The 7,411-nt window shown below is 45.5% G+C and overlaps 1 pseudogene; it reads left to right on the top strand.

Moving 5' to 3' along the window:
• Nucleotides 1-3,601: 3,601 nt before the first annotated feature.
• On the top strand, nt 3,602-5,822 carry LOC124657090 (annotated as a pseudogene).
• The last annotated feature ends 1,589 nt before the right edge of the window (nt 5,823-7,411 follow it).

Raw genomic sequence — 7,411 nt, 5'->3', positions numbered from 1 at the left:
ATGCTACTGGTTCATTTAAATGCATGAAATGCTACTATGGTATGCTACTGTGGTATCCTTGTGAAGAAAATGATGGATTCTTGTGAGCTTATGGTATGCTACTATGCTACTCGTGGTATCCTGGTTGCCTCCTTAATTGATGCCCTATGATCCAAATTACTATATTATTGGATTGAGTGTTATGGCTACTCGCTTGTTTGCTCTCCAAATTACCAAGTGATGAATATATAATCCCTTTGGAGCATCTGCCCCATGCTATATATGTGTATTTGACCATGCTTATGATGGATTTCTTTTAAGGACTCTAGCTAGATTAGAGGGGAAAAGTTGCTTGCTTTGTTGCCTATGATAATGGATCATCAAATGTTTCCCTTTGTCCCTGGTTGCCTCCTTAATTGATGCCTTATGATCCAAATGACCCAAGTCCCTTGCATGATCCCATTTGTCCCTAATGTTGCTTAAGATGAATAAATTCCCTCTAATCACCATTTGGAGATCAAGACTAGTTCTTGATTTCCATTAGCTAGACTCCAAGTATTAAAAATTTCTCCCAAATATGGAGACAAACATTTTAACATTACCCCAATTGATGCCTTTGTCCCTGGTTGCCTCCTTAATTGATGCCTTATGATCTATTTCTTGTTGGCTTTGATGAAAATAGAGATATCCACGATAGGGGATCATGTAAATGAATGCCACTGTGGTATCCTTTGAAGAAAAAGATCAAGCTTCGATGGTTTTAAAAGGCTAGGTGGTGCTAGGTGATTAAGTTGGCTACCAAGACTTGTCTCATCCGGTTAGCTGGGATATGCTATGTGTTGTTGCTTGTTTAGGCATATCTATCACTTACTTGGATTTACTTGGTTCTTGATTGGCCTCTCTTTTGCCGACATCACTTGGTCTATATACCAAGTGATGAATAATCCCTTTGGAGCATCTGCTCCATGCATGCTATGTGTGTTTGTGCATCTTGACTTATGTCACCATGGTTGCTGGTTTGGTGGTGTTTTTGTACTTGTCGATGATTAGATGGTTGGTCGATCACTCGTACACTCGGGGTGGAGCAAGTGAGGCTTGGTGTGATGGCACAAATATCAATATCTTGTGAATCCTACCCGGCCTCACTTACTCCATCCCTGGATGTTAATATTTGTTTCGACCAACAAAGTATGAGGCATTCCATTTAGTTGATACCACTTGGCTCTTTCTTCCATTTTAGTGCCGATGATTAGAATGTTCGGTCAATCTGTACACTCGGGGTGTCGCTAGTGAGCCTGGTGTGATGGCACAAATATCAATCTCTTGTGCATCCTACTCGGCCTCACTAACGCCATCCCGGGATGTTCATATTTGTTTCGACCAACAAAGTATGAGGCATTCCATTTAGTTCATACTAGCTACTTCTTAATTGCATTGGCCTTTCTTCCATTTTAGTGCCGATGATTAGAATGTTTGGTCACCTATACGCCGCAATATACTTTGTAGACGAGCCCCCCTTTCCCTGGCCGCCGTTCCGTGAACGAGTCCTTGATGAGACAACAACGCCGACATGCCTCTCCGGCGCAGCACCACTTTTCTTCTCTCGCCGTCCAGGTACGTGAACGAGTCCTTAATGCCAAGACGGTGCCAGCCTCCCTAGCATCATGCCGACCCTCGTTGTCGCGCTTCCGGCCGTAGTCGATCATGCGCCCTGCACTCTTCGCCTTCTTGCCCGGTGAACGAATAGACTAATCGTTGGAATAAGGAAGCCGATGACGGCCGATCGCAATTTAATCTTGCGACCGGCTGTCATCGGTTTCCTTATTCCAACGATCAGCCTATTGGTTCACCGGGCAAGAAGGCGAACGAGTGCAGGCGCGGACACACGGCTTGAAGCGCGGCAACACGGCCCGGCATAATGCTCGGGCAGGCCGGCACGGTCTTTGCATCAAGGACTCGTTCACTGGACAGACGAGGGACCGGCGTGGTTCCGCGCCGGAGATGCAGATCGGCGTTGTTGTGTCGTCAAGCACCCGTTGACGGAACGCCGACCGGGGAAAGGGGGCCCTTCCGCAAAGTATTTGTGTTGACCAACAATGTATGAGGCACATATTCTATTTTTTCATTCCATTTGCTTTGAGATTTTCAAAATGCCGATGATTAAAATGTTTGGTCACCGTACACTCGGGGGTGGCGTAAGTGAGCCTGGTAAGATAGCACAAATATCAATCTCTTGTGCATCCTACCCGGCCTCGCTTACACCATCCCTAAATGTTAATATTTGTGTTGACCAACAATGTATGAGGCACTTATTCCATTTTGTCATTCCATTTGCTTTGAGATTTTCAAAATGCCGATGATTAAAATGCTTGGTCACCGTACACTCGGGGCGGTGTTAGTGAGCCTCGTGTGATTGCACAAATATCAATCTCTTGTGCATCCTACCTGGCTCGCTAACTCCGTCCCGGAATGTTAATATTTGTTTCGACCAACAAAGTATGAGGCCCTTGTCATTCCATTTGCTTTGGTATTTTCAAAATGCCGATGATTAAAATGTTGGTCACCGTACACTTGGGGGTGGCGTAAGTGAGCTCTGGTAAGATAGCACAAATATCAATCTCTTGTGCATCGGACTTGGTCTCACCGACGCCATCCCTAAATGTTAATATTTGTGTTGACCAACAATGTATGAGGCACTTATTCCATTTTGTCATTCCATTTGCTTTGACATTTTCAAAATGCCGATGATTAAAATGTTTGGTCACCGTACACTCGGGGCGGCGTAAGTGAGCTCCGGTAAGATAGCACAAATATCAATCTCTTGTGCATCGGACTTGGTCTCACTTACACCGTCCCTGAATGTTAATATTTGTGTTGACCAACAATGTATGAGGCATTTATTCCATTTCTCTTGTGCATCGGATACTTGTTGGTCTCACTTTCTTCCATTTTCATCATAGTAGGAACTGGATGGAAGGACCCCGATGCAAACGAGCCTGGTGGGTAGAGATGACGGAGCAAAGGAGGAACCGGATGAAGACTACTTTGTATCTCGAAATTGTGAATTTTGTATGAATTAAGAGTTGTATGCAAAACATTTGACACTTGCCACTATATATGTATCTCGATCGGGCTCTAAGTAATGTGATGATGATGTCTATGTTATATCTCGTGCAATGTACATGATATTTATATTATATCTGAATGTTGCTGTATATAACCCGTGTATCCGTATTGTGTATCCGTATTGCTGTGTATAAACTGCATATGTATAGCAGGCAGCACAAAATCGTGTATAATACAAGCAAATTCTGTGGCGCACTAAGAAGCAATTCTGTGGCGCACGCTTTCTGTGGCGCACCTAAGAACAAGTGCGCCACAGAAACCTTATTTCTGTGGCGCACGACCAGGTGCGCCACAGAAAGCTTATTTTTGTGGCGACGTTTCTGTGGCGCACCACCCATGCGCCACAGAATCAAATTTTCGTTCGCCACTGATGAGGCTTTTCCTACTAGTGAGGGTTGCATGGACGAAAGCATATGATACGATGGAACAATGCTAACCCTAACACATCTATGATAACTACGTTGCTCGCCATCAACAAGGCTTCAGCACGAGCAACGCATGAACGACGAATAAACGTGCACTGCCTAGATCGCAAGATGCGATCTAGGCAGCATGATGCTTACCCGGAAGAAACCCTCGAGACAAGGGAGTTGGCGATGCGCCTAGATTGGTTTGTGGTCAACGTGATTGTTGTTTATTTCATAAACCCTAGATACATATTTATAGTCCGTAGACTTTCTAACGTGGGAATAATCCCAACCGTGCACGAGCCAAACTCTTTCTAACCGACACGTATCCTACTATATTACAGATACACGGGCAAACTAGCCCAAACTTTGCATATAAGGCCGATTCATGTATTTCTTCCATGTATATTCTTCAAGCCCATCTCAATCGCGGCCCACCTCTGATCCGGTCAAATTCTGGTGATAACACCTGCCCAGCAACACGAATCTCCACGAAAATCTGATGGCCCTTAATTAGGTCGACTGAGACTTAAGAAGTTCTCAGTCGCCTGATGACTAGCAAATCCGGGTTATGATTGCTTAGAGATGCTTGATGATGTGAACATCTTACATGTTGAGAGAAATTAACTTAGTGAGTTGCTTCTATTTAGATATCATAGATGTGTGCCTTGGGAGCTAGGAAAAACACATCGTCATCGTCGTATAGTGAGATGCCGTATTTGATGATGTCTAGTGAACCTTTCTTAGTCTATCAGTTTTTACCTTTAGGGATTGTTTTATTCTGCCAAACACTCCATCGGATGTACTATCTCGTCATAAATTAAGTTTCTTGTTTTTACCTAGATATTGATGTATCTAGATTTATTTTAGTTGTAGGTATATCTATATGTGGAAAAGGCCGAGAGACTTATTTTTAAATGGAATGAGTACTATCTTTTGCCAGTCTGATGTTCCATGTTGAAAATTGCTCGCATGTTCTTAAAAAAAGGACCGACGAATAACAAAAGTAAAATGGCTTAGAGCATGCGTACCGACTCTTCTGAATGATCCAGTTGTAGAATGGTACTAATACCAACCACCTCCATTTCGAAAAGAAAATGGTGCACAAAGTGCCGCAATTATATTCGTTCGTTCAGACAGGCTTTCATATATATAGACAGGCAATATTCGATACCAAATCCCATGATTGAACTTCCGTTTTCCCAACGCCGGCTTTCATATAGACATGCAGTATTCGTCCGTTCAAGAAACGCGGGCAGCTCTCTCCTCCTCGCCCCGCTTGCCGTTTCGCTCTTCGCCGCGGAGTTAAAGGTCCCCGGCAGGCGGCAGCCGCCGTACCGACCGTACGTCATGGACCCATCCTCAGAGATCGAGTACGAGATGCCCGGCTTCCTGCGTGTGCACAAGAGCGGCCTCGTCGAGCGGCTGGCCGGGACCGACACCGTGCCGCCCTCCCCCTTCGGGGACCCCGCCAACGGCGTCGCTTCCAAGGACGTTCTCCTAGACACCGCCGCCAACATCTCTGTCCGCCTCTACCTCCCCGCCGCGGCCACGTCGGAGCCCGGCAAGCAGCTTCCCGTGGTGGTTTTCTTCCACGGCGGCGCATTCTTTACCCACAGCACCGCCTCCCCTATCTACCACAGGTACGCCGCCTCCCTTGCCGCCGCGGTCCCCGCCATCGTCGTTTCATTCGAGTACCGCCTCGCCCCGGAGCACCCTCTCCCGGCGGCGTACGACGACGCCTTCGCGGCCCTCGAGGCGGTCGTCACCGCATGCCGCCCGGATGGCGCCGAGCCCTGGCTCGCCACGCACGGCGACGCCTCCCGCGTCGTTCTTGCCGGCGACAGCGTCGGCGCCAACATCGCGCATAATACGGCGATAAGGCTGCGGAAGGAACGCATCGAGGGCTACGGCGACAAGGTCAGTGGCATCGCGCTGATGCATTCCTACTTCTGGGGGACAGAACTGGTGGGCGGCGAGGTTGCCCACTGCGGCAACATGGAGCGCACGCTGGATCTGGCCTCCGGCGGTAGGTTCGGCCCCCGCCACCCGTACATCAACCCGGCGGCGTCGCCGGAGGATTGGAGGCAGATCGGGTGCGGCCGCGTGCTGGTTACCACCGCAGAACGCTGCTTGTTCGTGGAGAGGTCGCGCGCGTACGCGGATGGTATCAAGGCGTGCGGGTGGGACGGCGAGCTCGAGTTCTACGAAACCAAGGGCGAGATGCACACCTACTTCTTGTTCAAGCCCGACTGCGAGAATGCCATCAAGGAGCTCGCCGTCGTGGCCGATTTCGTCAGGCGCTCGTGAGCTTCTCTTTACTGCTTGTTCATCCGGTGACTGACTGTAATAAAAGGAAGTGACAATTTCTTTGGAAGGTTGACACAGAAGGAAGTGCTGATTTCTGATGTTGCATCGTAACTTCTAACTTCATAATCAAGTGCTACGTGGAAATAAATAAATACTACTGTAGTACGGAGTACTTCTAAATTGCTTTCCTTTCTTGAGATACCTATTGGAGTGAGAAAACGGTTGGATTTTTATCGTTCGAGTTTTTTCTGGCAAACGGATGATACAAAGAAAAAATATAGGTTAACAAAATGGAATATAGTTTGTCGACCCAAAAATCAAGGAGGGCTTGGTATTGAGGTCCTAGAACTAAAGAATAAATGTTTATTGAGTAAATGGTTGTTCAAAATTCTTACTGAGGAAGGAATGTGGCAACAAATTTTAACTAATAAATATTTGAAACATCAAACGTTGGCACAAGTGGAGGCTAAACCCACTGACTCTCCCTTTTGGAAAGGCCTTATGCGAGTGAAGAATGACTTTTTCCGTATGGGGTTTTTCAAAGTGGGAACGGGAGATTCAGTTCGCTTTTGGGAAGATATTTGGTTATGTAACACTCCTTTAGCACAACAATACCCGTCATTATATAATATAGTGCAACGAAAAAATATTATGGTGGCTACTGTGTTAGCACAAACCCCTTTGAATATTACTTTCCGGAGATCTTTAAATGATTACAAATGGAATCAATTGCTAAATTTATGTTAACGTCTTATGGGAGTTGAATTATCCAATGATCCGGATAAGTTTGTATGGAAACTTAATGAATCAGGTGTTTTTACGGTCAAGACAATGTATCTAGATTTAATGCAGGGACATACTGTTTTTCTACGCAAATACTTATGGAAGCTAAAAATCCCTCTCAAAATCAAAATCTTTATGTGGTTTCTCAATAACAAAGTCTTACTCACCAAGGATAATCTACTTAAGCGAAACTGGAAAGGGTGTCAAAAATGTTGTTACTGTAATGAATCTGAAACTGTACAACATTTATTTTTAACTTGTCCCTTTGCGAAGATTATCTGGCGTATGATCTACTTAACATATAATCTTCCCCCTCCAACTAATATCACCAATATGTTTGGTAAGTGGCTTAATGGGGTAGACAAAGATGATAAAGGCAAAATAAGAATTGGAATTTCAGCTGTGTGTTGGTCAATTTGGACTAGCCGGAATGACATTATTTTTAACAAACAAAAGGGAACTAATTTTTTGCAGGTTATTCGACGAGCCACATACTGGATTCAGCAATGGGCCTTTCTGCTCCCGGAGGATCAGCGGGAGAGTTTGGATACTGGATGCAATCGTTTGCTAACGGTTACTTAGGACTTCTATTTTCAGGCTACTGGGTGGCGGCACACTAGTCGATTGAAGAATGATTAGCTCAAAGTTTTTCTCCATTTTTCGATGGTTGATACATGTCTCAACCCTCTCTGATCCATGATGTAAAACTTATACTTTGATACTCTTATGTTGAACTTTGAAATAAAGAAAAAGCCGTGTGCATCATATTGATGCAGAGGCTGGACGCTGCGCCTTTTCGAAAAAAA

This window comes from Lolium rigidum, chromosome 5 (genome assembly GCF_022539505.1).
Source record: "Lolium rigidum isolate FL_2022 chromosome 5, APGP_CSIRO_Lrig_0.1, whole genome shotgun sequence".
NCBI lineage: Eukaryota > Viridiplantae > Streptophyta > Magnoliopsida > Poales > Poaceae > Lolium > Lolium rigidum.
This window is presented reverse-complemented; position numbering and strand designations above follow the sequence as displayed.